Source organism: Phoxinus phoxinus (genome assembly GCF_949152265.1).
Source record: "Phoxinus phoxinus genome assembly, chromosome: 3".
Lineage (NCBI taxonomy): Eukaryota > Metazoa > Chordata > Actinopteri > Cypriniformes > Leuciscidae > Phoxinus > Phoxinus phoxinus.
Window position 1 is genome coordinate 41940484 of NC_136878.1, and position 18418 is coordinate 41958901.

Consider the following 18418-nt stretch of genomic DNA (forward strand, 5'->3'; position numbering starts at 1 on the left):
AAACTAGCATGGTTACAAAGACTAAATTTCTACATTTCTAAGAACATCACAGAAAACTTCATTTTTAGATTTTCAAAAAACACGTGCGCACGCACAAACACACTGTCAATCGGCCGTAGAGAGCGTGACTTTAATACAGGCCAGCAGGCACACAGCTGTCGGTTACACACACACACACACACACTGCTCAGATCTATCAGATATGACTTCTCCTCCTCCTGTCTGGCTCTTCTTCACGTCCCGCGTGTGTCTCTCACTCGGGCAGCTGTCACCTCTGTTGGCCCCCTGCTGGTCTTCAAGCGGGAGATGGGAATGCTTTTTATCTCATCTTAATTCCAGCGGGGCCACAGACACGACAGACCCCAGCTTTATCACCGCAGCCCCGCACGAACCCGGTCTGCTCCTGAAGGAATTCATTACAATTCAAGCCATATGTGTGTGTGTGTGCATAACAGACATGCCCATGAGATTGAGTCTGGACTGAGATTGAGAAATATCTATGCAGGTACACCTCTGCAAGAATCCCATACATTCATAGATATGCATTAAGAACTATGTATATCAACACATATGCGTGCGCGCGCGCACACACACACACACACACACACACACACACACACACACACAGAATGCCATTCAGACACTAGGTTAAACAGGGCTTCAGAGACTTGCTTCAGTTGAGTTAGTTAGTCATTTTAAAACATGTGTTCATTCTCAGACAGACAGGTCTGGCTGTAGCTCTAATTCAATCATCACACCTGAGTGAGTCCTCTTGTATTTACACCTGTGTGTCCACCTGCATGAGCAACAGAGCATGACACACACACACACACACACACACACACACACACACACACACCTACACCTACACCTACACACACACCTACACACACACACACACACACACACACACACACACACACACACACACACACACACACACACACACACACACACACACACACACACACACACACACACACACACACACACACACACACACACACACACACTGTCTGCCTTATAGTTTGGAAATAGTCGATGTTCTGTTTACAGGTGATGAAGTCGCAGGAGTGTAATATGTCTTTTAAAAATAAAAAATGGAATTACGTTGAGATTTAAGATATGTAGAGTTATGTTTACAGTTTTTTTGGATTGCTTAAGCACGATTTTCAAAACAGGGCCCGTGTTTTCAAAACACTACACACAATTAGCAGAACCACACACCCAATTAGCAAAACACTACAGATCCTTTGCATAATTAAACACACTTGTAAAAAATATACACTTCTGTTTAAAAACCACACTTTGTTACCATATGAAACACACACGTTTCACATTACTATACTCTGTTTGCACGAGTTACACTCTGCTGTAATAAACCTAAAACACTTTTAGCACTTCTACTTCCCTATGATTAGAGTAGGCTACCATCAACAAAGTATATATAATGTAAATTCACCAAACACTACACAAGACAATGTTGCAGACTGAAGAAACTCATTTCTCAACACGCCCAAAATGTTGACATGGAGATTCATAATACTGTAACAAAATGTCACTTTACGTATTGTACTGTAAGTTTACTGTAAAAAAATAAAATAAATAAAATAAACTAGACATTGTCTCTTCGTCTAGCTGGATCTGGCCAGAGAATTTCATCGCAAGCAATGTTGCAATGTTGTCAATGTTGCAATGTAGCAAGACACCTTGGAAAGACGAATCCATCCTTGCATTGCTGCTACCTCCATCTGGTCACAGGCCTCCTCCATGGCTTGGATGAGGGGTATCTCAGCCTGGAGACGGAGATCATATACCTTCCACCGCCATGTCGAGAAAAACTCTTCTATAGGGTTGAGGAATGGAGAGTATGGTGGAAGATATAGGACGGTGAAATGTGGATGTTGCTGAAACCAGTTCTGAACCAGAGCAGAGCGGTGGAAAGACACATTGTCCCAGACAACAATGTATTGCATATGAACTCTGCATATGATCGATTTGATTTGCTGCTGTTAACGTTGTGCAATTGGTCCAATAATGTAAGTATGAGTGCTGTGTTGTAAGGGCCCATATGGGCATGGCGGTGGAGGACCCCATTCTGTGTAATGGCTGCACAGTGTTATATTACCCCACGTTGCCCTGGGACATTGACTATAGCCCTGTGGCCAATGATGTGTCTTCCCCTCCTTCGTGTTCTCGTCAGGTTGAACCCAGCCTCATCTACGTAAATGAACTCATGCTGGATCTCCTCTCCATCCATTCGTAAAACTCTCTGAAGAACAGTGTCAGGCAAAATTGTGCTGTTCAGTGTAGATCTAGTACCTTTCCAGTCGAAATGTTCTTATCACACTTGCCACTGTGTATTGGCTTAGATTTGGCTGTACTCGCAGTCCAGCCTCCCTCAGCGTCAGGCCGTGGTTGACAACGTGGTCAACCAGTGTTGCGCGGATCTCATTTGTCAGATTCGGTCCTCTTTGAGCACCTTCTTGTCTTCCTCATTCTCCTCCTCATCTTACTCTTTCTCTTTCCATTGTGCTTGAAGACCGATGAGCTCACCTGCTGCTTTTTATAGTGCTTATACACCTGATTGGTGTGTCTACAATTAAGCAAACAAGTGTTTGCACACCTGATGACTGTGTTGAACCAATTGGTTTGACGGTGCGGTAATTTGACAGTCAGTGCTTTGGTATTGCAAGAAAGTGACTTCATGATAGATTTTTGTGTGTAATGTATGTTAAGTGTGTTTAGTGTTTTGCAAATCACTGTGTGCAGAGTTTTGCAACAAGTGTGAGGTTGACAATGTGCTTATAGTTGTGCAAATATGGGCTGATGTTTTGCTTCTTGAGTGTAAGGTTTTGCTAATAGTGTACTACTTTTAATTTTAGTGTGTAAGCAATCCAAAAAAACTGTAAGTTGAAGGACCTCATAAATATGCAGGTCACACTTCACTCCTAAATCAAAGTAAATTAATTATTTTACTTAAATTTTGCTTAAAGAAAATCATTGATTGATTATTTGCTTGTTTGTTTGTTATTTTTGCAGTTTGCCCCCAAATTCTCATTACTGCAATCTTATGGAAATTTACATTTAGTCTTTTATTGTTATTTTATTTTAGTTCTTATTGAATAAATTCTAAAATATTTTCTAATTCATATTAAGATAACTGATATTAACATTAAATGTATTATTGTACTAATCTTTTTTTATTTTATTAAAATAACTAATATTTATTTTATTTTAGTATTTTATTTTATTAAATAAGACCCGGGCATGTTCTTGACATTATTCATAAAATGTACAGACTGATCTTGGCATAAAGCCAACTTTCAACCCTGAGACCTTTTGCTTCTACAGAGTATTTAAAGATGAGCACTTTTTTTAAATATGTAAATTGGCTGTATGTGTTATGATGTGAATGGATACCTGGTAAAGAAAGCAATTAAGAAGATAGATGGCCTATGACATGGTGACAAATGCCTAGTGCCCGAGTAGATCTGAAACTGAATTATCAATGCATGAGTCCTCAGTCTTATTCAGATGACTGGTTAACCGCTTACATTGATGCATGCGGCCAGTTTATACATGCTCCACAAATCACACATGAAACATGCATGAAAAGATACAGTACCTCATGAATGCACTTACATTTTTAATGACAGTGTACACATATGGTACTAGGATTGTGTATTTAATCATTTTGTGACATGTATTTTGTGAGCATATGCTGTAGATAGTATGTACTGGAGAATATAGTAAGTGAGGTAGTCTGCTTGCCAACAGTTCAGTTATATTATATGTAAGCAATGTCAAATGGGGACCATTAAATGACTCTTATAGAAAAAAAGAATCATATCCATAATGTCCATCAAAAGAGGAATAGTTGTTATTAGACCGATATACAATTAATATTATTTTTCTTGAATTTATTTTTAAAGTAAATAATCAATTCAATATGAATTAAATTTTTCCAAATCCTCAAACTATATAGGGCTGTTAAGCAATACTTTTTTAATCTACTTAATTGCAAATTAATAATAAAAAATAAAGGATAATTTAAAGTCATTATTGTGTTAAATGAGAAAAGCATATTAGCAATTATAAAAAAGGAAAAGGAGTTTCGCTTATATTCAGCGAAAAGAGGAGGCGTGTTCCGGCGCAAACGTTCCCTGGTGCTATTTTGCAGTTTCAAAAAACAATTCCACCACTGACCAGGAAAAACCTCGTCTAAAGACAGTGGCGCGTTGCGCAATAGTCATATGGTATTTTAAGGGCGCGTGCTTGGCCATTATGTAGCGTGTGAACAACGCGCATACACTTTGATTCTCTAATCTAAACAGACGCAGCAGTTTTAATTTTTGCAAATCATACATTATTACAAGGAAACATATTAACACATGAAGGAAATCATTGTTGTGTCCATGAAGGTGTGAATAAAAATAGCCATAAATCTAGCTTACACATTTACCCAAATTATAATACGCCTGTTTAACCGAAGCTAATTTGGGTGGGTTTCTCCCATCATCCCCAATGCCACTTCTCTGTGTTTTACGGCCCTGACGAGAACGCCGGTCTCCTCGACTGTGAACCGCTCCTGGCGTGCACTGGCAAATCCGCCGTTATCAATCCGCTATGGAACAAGCGCGCCTACTCTTAAAGGGAATGTGAGATGACGCTCTGATTGGTTTATTTCACGTTACGCCCAAACCACACCTATGAGTAATGTAGCGACTTTAGAACAACCCATTTTAGATTTGCGTCGGGCGCAAGTGTCATTTATCCCGCCGGTATAATAGCAACAGCGCCCGAGATCCGCCCACAAAGTTACTTGCGTTTCGCGTTTGATACTTGCGTTTCAGATCGTTAAAATAGGGCCCTATAGCTGCTTTCACTTTAGATTCAACTTGTATTGAGCGTTTTAAAGAGACATTCTCCCGTAGATAGCCTCTAATGCCAAGTGTTTGCTTGATTCCCTTATTATTCCTGTTATCATTTGTCCTTGTTTTTTAATCAGGGTATTTCACTTCCACTCTCTTCTTTCTCTCTCCCTCAGTTCTTACATTGAGCTTTTATAGCTTTTCATATGTTGTGTGTAGTTGTTCCCTGTTGCTGTCTCTCAGAGATGACCCTGACTCTGATAACGAATGACTCTGACAGACAGTAAACACTTCAGATGTAATTATGATTGGAGTGAGCGCAGAAAATCAGAATCCACTCGGCGAAACTTGACAAATGCAGTCATTACAAACGGTCTCTCACCAGCTCTCTCCTTATACAGAATAATGCATGTGCCATGATTAGATTTGCTGTACTTCAGTGTCTGTTTAGATAGAAACCGCCAATATTTTATTTTCTCAGCATTTTTTAATCATATTCAGTCATACACACAGAGAGAGCTCTGAATATCAGCCGAGTCTGTAGTGTAATGTAATATTGGACATTTGAAGGTCTCTTTCTCAGACTGATAGAGAGACAGGTGGAGAGAGAGTGAAGGGTCAGCTGGCCGCCCGCACAGGGAAATGGAAATAGCTCCCGCTCCACCGCCAATGAATAGCAATTTCCAAGAGATGTGTGCTTTCCCTCTGTCACCTCTCCTCCTCATATTATTGAGACTTACTCTTGGAAATGACTTATAGGATGATGAAAGTTGTGTAGTACAGTTGGAATCAAAAAGTCTGGAAACATTAGTGAAATTTTTAGATGCTTTTTAAAATTGTACATCTTAATCTGCAGAAACAACTACAAGTAATTTGCATTTGACCTATCGGTAAGCCCCTCCCCTCGAACGCAGATGAGCCAATGGCAGTTGAGTATCGGTTGCATAGGGACTGGAACTCAGACAACTTTAGGTTCCAGCGCCAGAGAGAAACATGGGAAGATCCGTAGCTCTCATGGGTTTTGTGGTGTTCATGCTACACAAATGGTAAAATGATGTGCCTGGGGTATTTGTAAAACTGATTCCAGGTATCCTGAGAGAATGTGCATGGGTATTTATGTATTGAATCACCGTGCCGTGCGTTCACCAGCGCGTTTCAAAAGTGTGATAAGCCGACTGAAGCCCGGTTAATTTATCACTGATGTGGGCGCAGTGACCTGGTTCCCTACGGATTCAATCCCAATGAAAACGAAAACATAAATTTTCTGGTTGTCATGCTCTCATTTAGTTACAATTAAAGTTAGTGAGCCCATGCTAACGTACAGGGGCGCAACTACCCAGTGTCAGAGGGGTATGCAGCAACAATTTTGGCATAGCAATACCAGTGTTTCCAACAGGATTTTTGGTAAAGCTGTGGCTGGGACTTTTTTCTGACCAATGGCAGACTTGGGTAGTGTTCAGGAAATCTCCTTGAAAACAATGGCTGAATCCGAAATCGCCGCCTAAACCCTCATTCACTATTCTCTACATTAGTCCACTAATATAGTTCACTTGAAGGAGTGAATGAAAACAAGTGAGCAAATTCGGACAGCAGTTGAGCGTACATCGGCTGTACACTCATTATTGCGGTGCAATGTGGGATAGAATAAGGGCACTCGATAATGTCCACTATGATTTCGGACACCACTGCAAATGGCTGTACCCTCAAATAATGCCCTATTTGGCATTGTTATCCGATTTCGGATTCAGCCAATCAGTTGCACTGTATCATTTCGAAGGCTGCACCCTCAGGAGTTTGTCTGTGGCATACGTCATTGAGGATGTCTCCTTTAAGAAAAGTAACCGCTATAAAATTGACTGTCATTCCTCGGGAGGCATAATGTACAGCATGGATAGGCAACTCCGGTCCTGGAGGGCCACTGTCCTGCAGAGTTTAGCTCCAACCCTAATTAAACACACCTGAACAAGGCAATCAATGTTTTCAGGATTACTAGATAGATACAGGCAGGTGAGTTGTTATCAGGGCTGAAGCTAAACTCTGCAGGACAGTGATGTATGCAGGATTCTCCGATCATTTTGTAATCTTAAACTCCTGCTAGTTCTTAAATTTAAATTTAAGCTTTCATTATTATCTATAAATATATCTATTATTTAAATTTGATTAAGCTTTCATTATTATCTGCCTCCATCCAATCAACAACCAATGGATAGAACCAAGTTCCTTCCTTACATTTTCCCCCCTTTTCATTAATCTTTTTCACTTGGATGTACATCACATATCGAAGAAAAGATCTTTAATTACTTCCGTTACATCACTACTTTAAAATTGAAAAGATTTTTCTTTTTAAATCCCAGATTTTTTATATAGTCACATTATTGTGGATGCCACTGTATGAGGCACTAAAAAGCATACTTTCATATAATTGGCAAATTTAACGATAATGGGGGCAAGTTTGCAAATGCTACTTATTTAAAAGTAATTATTGATGTGCTCTGAGATTAATTCTGATTGTTTGCTGCAAAAAGTTTCTGATCAAAAATAAGAGATGAAAATTAAAAACAGAGCGGTAGAGGTTGAGCAACTGTCCTTTTGTGCTCTTGCATTTTGCATCAATAAAAGAGAGAAAAAGAGATACAACAAAGAGTTTAAGCAAAAACAAAAGCACGAACAGCTTCAGAAAAAGAGTTTTTGATCTACTGCAGCGTCGTGGAGGCGTAATTAAACAATATTTCTGGGCTTTGGTGGAGCCGCTCAGCATATGCCGTATGTCACCTCGCTTCATCATTGACAAGCACACCAGCCTCAGCAAATAAACCAGCGCAGGGCCGGCAAATCAAGATTTATTAGACTTTTATATATTTATACCTTTTCTCGTGGTTTTATTCCACCCCTTTAAATATATTTACATGGAAAACAGACACTATATATAAGGCTACATCTTCTGCATTCATGACAGTTTTGCATGAGCTAGCTCTTTTGTTACTGTGGTAACTACAGAGCAAATACTGGGCATTAATTGTTGCTTTTCACTGGTTGTGTATTATATTGACTTATTATAGCACAGCCATATAAGTTTTGTGCTAATAACCTGGAATATTTAATAAAGTTGAAGGATAAAAGCTTGCACACACCACCAGGAAGAAGAGAACAAAAGACAGCTGATGACTACAGTATGAGGGCGAATAATCTCAAAGACACACACACAGCCACATTAGACCCATTTCCTTCTTGTCTATTTTGTGTGTTTATGTAAATGTGTGTGTGTGGCTCTGGTGTGTGTGGGTGCCTGTTGGCTTCAAAGCAAGTTCATAGTGCAGAACAGATAAGCACGGCAACATTTGTCCTTGTATTTAGACGGTCTTTTCTTCCTCTTCCCCCCCCACTCTCTCTCTCTGTGTGTGTGCGTGCGCGCGCTTGGATGTAGATTGTAGACAATATTGCCACCAAATTTGATTTCAATCTGGCCAAAACAGATTTAAGTGTAGGAGACAAAATGTCCCCCAAAAATCTCAATATCCAAAATCCTTGTCCTTGTGGGGTCATTTTTTGGTCCCCATGAGGAAAACAGCTTGTATAAATGATACAAAATTATGTTTTTGAAGATGTAGAAAGTTTTGTGATGGGTAGGTTTAGAGTTAGTGTAAGGTGATAAGTACAGTATAAAAATCATGTCTGGAAAATCCCCATAAAACATGAAAACCCAATGTGTGTGTGTGTGTGTGTGTGTGTGTGTGTGTGTGTGTGTGTGTGTGTGTGTGCTGTTTGGAGAATAGTGGTGCCAGTAATCATGCCGAGATAGTGATCTCAAGCTGATTAAGCCTGTTACGACAAGCTAGACAGACATTGTGATTGTGAGCCTTCCAATCCTTCAAAAGTAACTCAATCCAGTCCTGTGCTCCTCCCAACACTAACCAAATCACAACATCCCACTCGTTGTGTTAATTCATTTTGAGCAGAGCCAGAAGTTGTGTGTTTTAAGGAGCAGAGATGAGCAGAGATGCAGAGCAGCTGTAATGAAGTCATGACGCAGGGTCTGAGAGGAGTCCAGGAGAGCCCGACTCAATCTGGGTGGCGTTCACTGCTGTAATTAACTATAAATGCATTAGGGAGCAGTTAGACTGCCTGCCAACAGCTCAGAGACTGGCCCCTAAATCAGCCCGTTGTTGGATATAGTGCTGAGTCACCAAGAGAATTATGGGGAATACAATTTTGCTAACCATTTATTTGTCTGGTCATAAGTTGTAGAGGCTCATGACTTCATAAGATGACAGTGGAGATTCATTTAGAAAGGCCTGTTACTAATCGACACACCTGTGCGAGACAGATGCAGTGCAGAGAATACTAACACAATTACATATTTCTGCAAACAAAGTCAAACAAATCACAACAGAGGACTGTACTGAACTCACATCAGCTGCTCTTCACACTTCAGAGAAACTGCTTTTAAATCATTGATTTTGTGTGTGTGCGTGTGGTTCCACAGGTATAGCTTTATTAACAGTTCAAGTAAACGTTACGAAAATAGATGGTAGCCATTTTGTACAAATCTTAATGGAACAAGGGAATGGACCATTTCAGTTTATGTGATTAATATTCATAAATTAAAAAATAAATGAAAATATGTTTACATTTATGAATACGAATCACATAAAGGGAAATGGTCCAAAATGGTCCATATTCAAAATGTTTTATAAAGCTCTATTTTTTAAACTCATTTTAAATTCTTAATTCATAATATTAATAATATGTAAGATAAGGCTTAACTTTTTTTGAGTGTAGTCATTCAATAAATACTGTTTTCATACCCCTCAGAGGACCAATATGAACTACTATATACAGGTTCATAATTAATGCAAACAATGCATAATATATAATTAATTCTAAAGTGAATATTGAGGTAACCCACTAGTAACCACTCAAGTATTACCGAATCCTTCAGAACTAATGATTTGTAACAGTATAAGTGAAAAGCATGATAACTCCATAGTAATGACTGAAGTCATTGGGCTTGTGAGGTTTTTGTAAGTTTTAATAGTAATTGCTCCTGACAGATTTGATAACAGATGAGTCATTACTAGTGGGTTACCATGACCTTCACTTTAGAATACAGTTGTTACAGTTGAAACAAGAAATATCATGATTTTGAGTCGTTATGGTTCATTTCAATGCTTGTTTTGCCTTCAATCATTTTAAGTCATCTTGAGGCCGGCTGTGAAAATCACTGAACTGGCAGCAATGTTTGCCAGAAGTTCATCACAGGGGTTTATCGGAAATCAATATTTGAATCATTATATATTACTGTTGTTTTCTCTTAAAACCTTCTATGAAAGGTGATGCAATGCACAGTGAAAGAAGAGACACAAAAAGAACGAGGAGGGAATGGGATCAGGAAATGTCACGAGTCTGATTCAAACGTGCATCTCAACAGAGTGCTGCATATCCTTCAGACTTACAGTCTCGGATGTACACTGCATAACTTTCCTGAATTTGCTCTTCTTCATCTGAAGGCTTCACAGTTTGGATTCAGAGGCTCAGATAGAGAGCACTGGGCCGGCCGCAGAGTTGCTTGATTATTAAGTATCATCAGAGTCTCAGTCATTATTCTAGAGCTGTATTTACAGAGACAGGCTTCTGCTCATCTCTGTGTGTGTGTGTGTGTGTGTGTGTGTGTGTGTGTGTGTGTGTGTGTGTGTGTGTGTGTGTGTGTGTGTGTGTGTGTGTGTGTGTGTGTGTGTGTGTGTGCGTGCGTGCGTGCGTGCGTGCGTGCGTGCGCGTGCGTGCGTGTGTGCTTGTGTTGCATTCATGGCTTAATGGTTAGAGAGTCAGACTGGTAACCCGAGGGTGGCGGGTTCAATTCTCAATACTGGCAACCTAACCCCCACAGCAAAAATGGCTGCCCACTGCTGTGTGTGTGTGTGTGTGTGTGCTAACTTGGATAGGTAAAATGTAGAGGACAAATTCTGAGTATTATTGTAACAAGAATTTGATGTTTTCACTACAAAAAAAGAAAGGAAAATGTTCAGTAATAATATTTGGTGACACGTCAACTAACTTGGTCCACCAACAGAGATTCTACTGACTGAAAGTAACTTTGCAGCTACATGTCAACTTATTCTACTAACCTGAACCCTAACCTAACAGTCTACTACAGCCTTATAATACTAGTAATACCTAAAATATTAGGACTGTCTATGGATAAACAAAATACTTGATCACACATATTAATGTAGAACCAACATAAAGAGAGTATTTTACATGTTTAATGGAATCTATGAATGAAGGCCACTATCACTGATAAAAAAAACATTTTTTTTCTAATTCTGGTCATAAGGAAAAATTAATTGCAGTAATGAATGGCTTATGAGTTAGTCCCTGCCTTAACAAATATTTTGCTTTCCAGCAGTGACACAAATGAAGTGCTTTCACGTCGCTGTGATGGGCTGATCATGCGGTCAATCAGATAATTCACACCTGTAATGTTGTAACAGGACAAACTGGTCAAACTGGTGTCAGGATGAGGGTTTGATCTCTGTCTTCTCAGCTATTTTCCTATTCATGCTTAGGTTTATTCCCCCTTTAACATGTAGCGTCATCCCGCAACTGAGAATTCTGATGATTTTGCTCTAAAACCAGCAGAAAAAAAAAATGCAATTTTAAGTAATGCCAAATTCAAATAGATATAATTAATTTGATATCTTTGTATGTTTATTTAATTTAATTCACAATTAACATTGATCATTTCAGTTGCAGTCCCACAATACTGTAGGTCCACACTCGGTTGTGACGTGTCTGCCATCATCCCTAAAGCAGATCCGTACAGCACTATCATTCAAAGTGATGGCGACACTGACCTCATCACGTCCAATGAACATGTCATAATGAATAGCAGCAGTGGAAACAGTGGAAACAGTGGAAAGTCTCTGCTCTGGTTCAGAAACCCTGTGAGACGTGTGCTGTGAGAAGGGCAGGTTAGAATGTTATTACACTATTCACTGAATCTCATCATCAAATCATTTGTCACCAAAGCACATATTGCCAGTGGATTACAGCAGCGGCCACAGGTCGCATGTGTGTGTGGTTAGTCAACCCTGCCAAGCAAGAAATGAGGTTCTGCGGCTCGGTATTGCTTTAAGATGGAGAATGGGAATGGGACAGATAACATATGCCATGATATAACCTCTAACCTCTCCATACCAAACACAGCGCTTATATCAGACACTAGGCATAGTTTAAATTAGAAAATAGAATATTGTTGCATGATATATCATGACTTGTGATGACCTTTAGGTCAGAGGAATATAGATGTGTCTACAACACTCACACTTGCAAAAATCAATCACTGATCAAAGATTGAATGGCAAGTTCACCCAAAAATGAGAGTGTGCTGATTTCACATTTTTTCATGTAAATCCAATGCCGTTTGTTGTCACTGGGACATTTTTTTGAATCTGAATGTTGGGACAAATGAGATTTCAGAGCTTTGGTGGAGGAGAAAATTATTAGTGTAAAATTATTACGCCGTCCTAACACCTTTTTTTATCAGCTTGGCACATTCAGGCGATTTATGCTGTTACAACATGAGAAGTGTGAATTATCTGGTTGACAACATGATCAGCCAATCATAGGTGTCACCATTGGTGTCGCTGTTCAGATCTCTGTGTTCCTGAACACATGACATCAGAAAACTTCCAACTGAAATTCCAGTTATTGGCTGATTAAAAAAAAGATTACAATTGACAAAAATAGGTCAGTAATTGACCGTTCACAAAGACCCGCCCCCCCCCCCCCCCCTTAGTTACTGTCGCTATGTCCAACAACCTACGCCGCTCTCACACACACCATGTTCTCACGCAGTGAAAAATACATTGCGGAGCAGAGAGGACACTGACAACACACTGACAGACAGGACAGACCAGGTTACCTTTTGGTTACTATTGATATTAAACATATTAAACAAAGTCGCACCTTTCAAATTTGGTAATTTTTTTAAAGAAACTTAAACAATAAATACAATAATTTTGTGGCTCTTTAATGTGTCTGACAGATCGCTGTAGAGCATCAGTTAAAGCTGCTCGTGAACCGATCATCTCTTCCTTCTAGTTCATTAGCATCAAATAAACATGAATGAACATAAGAAGGAATGTTGTTTTAACCGCAGAAAGACGTCAGTACACTTCGCTTCTCAAGTTCAAATCCTCCAATGTTAATCTAACTCTCCTGACTGCTTTGGTCAAAAGTCAATCAAGCTCCCTGCGAAGGGTCAATTGACTGATGAATAAAATCTGCTATGAACTAACTCATTATTCATTAGTGAAGTAATTAATTACTGTAATTGAAGGGACAATTTTTTTTGTAATTTAATTATTTACTTTTGACGTAATTTCATTACCGGTAAATGCTGTTTAGCACAATTCTATACAAAACAATAGTGGATTTAACATCAAAATTTAACGTCTAATGTTTAAATGTATGTTTTTAATGTCAATTTATCCCATATTTTGGTCAGTTCAAGAATAGTTTGTGCAATTTTATATTATTTATTTGAGAGAATTAAAAGAGCAGTTTCACGTCGATCCTTGTATTGCTCAACTGGTTGATAAGGGATTTAGAATGAAATTAGTAGTAAGTAATGCAATACTTTTTAGAGAGAGTAATTAGTACAGTAATCTAATTACACTATTGAGGATGTAATTAGTAGCTAGTAATTAATTACCGTACTTTTAGAGTAACTTACCCAACACTGCACCTGAGTTTAAATCACACTGGGGCAAAAAAAACAAACAAGGAAAACTCGCATCGATCGGCGTATAAGTCACATTTTATTATTTTATTCATAGATAATGTAAAATAGCAATGCATAACATAATTTATAGTGGTGTTGGCATTTATAATAAATGTTGTTTATATAAACTAAGCCTAAATGAATTGATGAAATGAAAGTATGCATGGAGACGATTATCTCCTTTAGTGTTCTTAATTTCATAAAAAGGATTAGTTCACTTTAAAAAAAAACTTTTGCTGATAATTTACTCACCCCGATGTCATCCAAGATGTCCATGTCTTTCTTTCTTCAGTCGAAAAGAAATTAAGGTTTTTGATAAAAAACATGTGCGTTGGTGATTTCACGTAATACGCAATTACGTTGAAAAGGTCACGCTTCTATGAAACATTTCTATCCTGACGAAAATTTTCTTTTAGGCTTTTTAATATTTCAACACCAGGATACGCACACGCAATGGGCATTTTAAACGATAAACTGACACAAAGACATTTGAATATGTGTATATGGTCCTCCTTCCACACATTTGTAAACACTGACTCGGTGAAGCGTGACCTTTTCAACGTAATTGCGTATTACGTGACGTCACGAACGCGCATCACAGAACAGAGCAAGGCGAGCATTTGTGCTTATAAAACTTAAACTTTTTTATTTATTTTTGAAATGACCAAACGTTTCGCTAGATAAGACCCTTATTCATCGTCTGGTATCGTTTAAAGCCCTTTGAAGCTGCACTGACACTGTCATTTGGACCTTGAACCGTTTGGTCGCCAGTGAAGTACATTATATGGAGAAATGTTTTCATCAAAAACCTTAATTTCTTTTCGACTGAAGAAAGAAAGACATGGACATCTTGGATGACATCGGGGTGAGTAAATTATCAGCAAAAGTTTTTTTTTTAAAGTGAACTAATCCTTTAAATGTGATGAGCCTAGTTTGTGCAACATAGTGGCACCTGTGCTAGGACTGATTTGTTTTTCACGTGTATTTATGTGCGTTTATTAATACTCTATTTTGCGGGCTTTACGTTATTAGCATTATATAAGTCGTTCCAGAATACAAGTCGAAGCATGTTTCAGATGATACAATACACAACTTTTTTTATTTCATTGTTATTACCACAAAGTCAGTTTGCAAAAAGCAATGTGTCTAGAAATGCAGTTAAAATGGAAGTCTGCAGTGCAACTGTCACACTTTCCCCATAGACTTCCATTGCAAGTGCTTTTCTGCCAATATATTGTTTTGTATCATTATACAAACTGATATACTGTATTATTTTATTTATGAGTTAATTATTTCCTATCGCAGTCGACAGTATGCTGTCAATAGAGCTTTACTACAGTAGTATTTAACCTGTATTATTCCATTGAAGCATGTCTTTGGTATTGAAGTGTGTTCTTTTTAGCTTTATGTACTCGTTGACCCTGAATCTAAATTTGGCCACTATTACCGTAAGTGGCAACCTTATACGTCATTTGTGAATCAAAGCCACATGTCAAAACAAATGACCGAAACACCATCAAGTACACTTTGTAACACTGTGCAATCTGAGAATCTAGACGATGTGGACTTAAAAGCAGTTCAGTGTCTGATAAGGTGTATTTTTGTAGTCACACAGCTGTCCCATTCTCCTACATTTTACATTTTCAAAAAACATCACTTGAAATATGTGCCCACAAGGACAAGGATTTCAGATTTTGCCATCTTTGCGTTGACATTTTGTCCCTATAATGTAGGGTTTACCAGGCCACACACACACACACACACACGTGTGTGTGTGCGCAGGCTCAAGCTTTTATCTGATCCAGACTGCAATTGGCCCTGAGATTTGCAAGCCTCTGCAGTGAAGCTCTTGTTGATTTGACCCGCTTTAATTAAACTCTATACAGTTGCACTATCTATATGTGTGTCTTTCATTGAAGATTGCCTTTAAAATGAATTTCTATTGAATAGCTTGTTGAGACTCACTGAATGCCCTGTCATGTGAGTGTAAACATCCACTGATAGCAGTGATTTTCCTCTGCCGGAGAGGCCGTGTTTGTGTGGATACAGTCAAAGCTCGAGAAGGACATTATGATGTCATTAGCAGCTTTGAGATGTCAGGCTCCCGCTGATAAACACAAGCACAGCTGGATCTGAGGCCGTTCAACTGAAGGAAAGCACTGTTCTTAGTGTGCTAGCAGGGATGAGAGAGTGTGTGGAGGGCCTGAAGAGGGATAATAGACAGATGAATTAAGGTGTTCTGCACCCGTAGGCGAAAATAGCCATCAAGTCATTTACCGGTTATGCAGTATGTTGGGGACAACCCGGGGTTTCATGGGATATTTGCGATGATTAAACTGATCTTAGATGCTGAGTGGTCATGCTAAAATACTCAATATAGAAACACCTGTTCATCACATCACTGCAGCAACAATTGAATAACATTCTGTCAGGGAAAATATTTTACAGTATTCATAATTTGTCATGTCTTAAAATGCACGGCCATTCAAAAGTTTGGTAAGATTTTTTTATATTTTAAGAAAAAAAAGTATCTTGAGCTCACCAAGGAAGGATTTATTTGATCAAAATACAGTCAAGCAGTAATATTGTGAAATATTTTTTACAATTTTATTTAAAATAACTATTTTATATTTGAATATATTTGAAAATGTAATTTATTCCTGTGATCAAAGCTGCATTTTCATCATACGCCAGTCTTCAGTGTCACATGATCCTTCAAAAATCATTCTAATATGATGATTTGATACTCAAGAAAACTTTTTTTTACATTATTATCCATGTTGAAAACAGTTGTGCTGTTAAATATTTTTGTGGAAACCGTGATGCAAAAATACATTTTCAGGATTATAACAATGTAAAAGTTTTTACTGTCACTTTTGATCAAATAAATGCATCAATGCTAAATAAAAGTATTAAATTCTCAATATGTTTATGTAATTAAATAGTATTTAACACACAGTAAATATTATTGATAAATAGTATTTATGTATTTATATTGTCATCCAGCTTTAAACATTTTATAATGGTTATTATGACTATAATTCAAACAAATTAAAGACGCGTGTACTCATAGTAATGGATCGCCTGATTCAATGGATATTTGACAGCAAATGATTTTAACACTGGAAATGTCTGAGAAAATGAATCACCTAGAAACTCTCCTTCTGGCTTTCCTCAGTCACCATACACCACTCACACTCACTGTCAGTCATCATCCAATGAATTTTGATTTCAGACATATATGGGCTTATGGTTTTGATATTTCCATGGCAAAATTGCAAACAGTATTGCGGGCCTTTCTTTCATTAATGCTCCGTTCATTGGACAGAGACGCAGCTCTACTGCCACCCTGAGGTTGTTGATACTACAATATTTAGAATTTAAGTTTTCTGACCAGTCAGAAGTATTTTAAGCTATGCAGTGATCACCAGTGATCCAGGATTATTGTTTTGTTAATTTCATTACTAGTTAAAACATCACACTCTTACTTAAATTTGGACAATATTAACTTTTTTAGGAAGGTTGAAAAAAGCAAAAACATGTATTGTACACTGCAGCTAGGTAGTTTTTCCTCAGTTGCTAGCTGTCCCAATAACCTCACTAAAATGCTTAAATTCAATCCACTCTGGTTTAAAAAAAAATCTTAACAGAAAGATGGTATTGACATGGTGCAGCTGTGACCATAGGAATATTGATGGAGGTATTGATGGCAAAAATTATAAATTTGGTTGGATTGAATTTTTTTTTTTACAGTAGTAAAAAAAAAAAAAAATTGCCAACAGAATTTATAAACAATAAATGTGGAGGTGCTATGTGGAGTTTTTCTACTAAAATGAATACATTTTTATTGCCTGTGTGGGAATGGGTTGTAATCTCACAATAAAATGATCCACTTGGCGGGTTTTACTATTACCTCTGTAAGCAAGTATTCCTATTTTTATATGTAGTCTCTCCGGCCGGGTCAGATTTCCCGCGAAATCCAGTGACGTGACTGAGACCTGCATGCGCGCTCCCGAGCCTCTCGCCTCGTCTACTGACTTTGCACTCAACAGCGACGACACTGCAACTTTATGACATGGAGTCTGCTAATACTAAGAAACGACCAGCACAACACAGACTCCAACACAAACTCCACATAATAATAATAAAAAAAGCACGAGCACGAGCTTGTAAACGTATTGGGTGCAATCTGAAACATCACCGCTAGATGCCGCTGAAAACTCCACATAGCCCTTATGTACGTGTAATGTCATAAAATATCTCATGTTTAATAAAAGGTAGGGCTACTTCTCATTTCAGTAAGTGCCTCATGAATTATTTAGATTTTTATTCATTATTTTAATTAATTCTTATGTTTCATGTTTTAATTTATTATTTATTTAATTTATTAATTGTTTAAAATAAACTTTTGATAAAAGTCTATGACAATAACAAATCACTTTGTTTTTTTAGAATTTTATGTGGGGTCCAAAATATCACTTTTTTATTGTTTGTCTAACCAGTTTAATAAAGCTTAGGACCCTTTTAAGCAATGCCATGGAACATTTTATTGTCTGACCTAGACTGAACCTAGACATTTTCAGCATTCATTTTCAGTTAAATTTCATTTTTCATGCAGACTGTGCACTTTCACTGTTTTGTTAAACCACACATTTATTTACTTATTTTTTATTTGTTTGTATTAAGTAGATTGTATCTGGTTTTGCTTTGTTTTTCTTATTTGTAATATTGTCCTAAAACTCAGTTTTTTTTGTGCATTGCA

General features: G+C 37.9%; 1 protein-coding gene across 1 annotated transcript in view; it reads left to right on the forward strand.

Moving 5' to 3' along the window:
* lhfpl7 (LHFPL tetraspan subfamily member 7) overlaps window positions 1-18418 on the forward strand; it is a 142805-nt gene that overhangs the window by 121996 nt on the left and 2391 nt on the right. The window lies entirely within an intron of this gene.